Consider the following 1,195-nt stretch of genomic DNA (forward strand, 5'->3'; position numbering starts at 1 on the left):
CTCGCTCGAGAGCGTGTCCCCGGGATGTGGCGCCTCGGGGTCAGACTAGATGGAAAGACGGATCCGTCGAGGGTGGACGGGAGGAGACGGGTGGACGGCGCCGCCGGCCCTGGCGGCGGGGCCGGGGCGTGGGACTCCGCTCCGGGGCCGGCCGGGGCCGGCCGGCGTCCCAGGCGTCGCGGGACCGCCCTCGTGTGTGGGTGGCGGCGGGATCCCGCGCTGGTTTTCCTGGCGGCCCGGCCGTGTTCCCGGTGGTCTTTTCTGGTCCCCGGGCGGCGCCCGCGGCCCCTGTCCCGTGGCCGTCGCTGTGCGCGCTTGCCGGCCCCTCCCCGCCGCTGCCGGCCTTCCTCCTCGGCCCGCGCGTGCGACCGCCCGCGTGCCCTTCCCCCCCTGTCTGGGACCGAGTCGGCTTCGCCTCCTGTGGGTGTCGTCCCCGGGCGGAGCAGTGCCCTCGGAGTCCCTGAGAGAAGTGAGGGGAGGGACCTGGCGCGGCGGGGTCGCGCGAGTGAGGCCCGTGGCGGGCACGCCGGTAGGCAGGCGGGAGAGCGTTCTCCCGGGCCGGCCGCGGCTCTGGGTGTGTGTGTAGGTGGCGGTGGGCGCGAGCCCCCGTGAGGGGAGCCTCCCCCACCCTCCGCTTGGGGGTGTGGGGGGGCCGGAGAGGCCAGTCCGCCGCCCCGGGTGTGCCGCGGGACCGCCCCTGTGCTGGGAGGCCTCCGGCGGTGAGATCCCGCGGTGCGCCCCGGTGGCCGACTCGCTTCCCCCGGGTCGTTTCGAGCCATCCTCCTCGCGGTGGCGCGCGGCCACCCCACCTCTCCGCCGCCGGTTCCGCGCCGCCGCCGCGTCTTGCGCGGCGTTGGCCTCACGCGGCCGCACCTCGTCGCTGCCCCTCTCCGTCCGTCCGTCCGCTTCGGTCCGCTCCCCGTCTGCTGCTTCCTCGGGGCCGCGCCCTGGTGCGTCTCGCCTCCCGGGCCTGCCGCGGCCCCGATCCGTGGCCCGTGCCGCCGCCCGTCCGCCGCCGACGTCGTCGCGTGCCGGTCGAGGGGGGAGCGAGCAGCGTGACTCCCACCCTTCCCCGTCAGCCTCCCGCCGCGCTCCCGCTCCGGTGCGCTCGCCCGAGACGCGGGTCGGGTCCTCCCCGGTCTGCCCCCGCGGGCCGGTCGCCGTGTCCTCGCCGCCCGGCCTCCCCCGCCCCCCC

The sequence above is a fragment of the Giraffa tippelskirchi genome, chromosome 11, assembly GCF_054371585.1.
Source record: "Giraffa tippelskirchi isolate mGirTip1 chromosome 11, T2T-mGirTip1v1.2.pri, whole genome shotgun sequence".
Classification (NCBI taxonomy): Eukaryota; Metazoa; Chordata; class Mammalia; order Artiodactyla; family Giraffidae; genus Giraffa; species Giraffa tippelskirchi.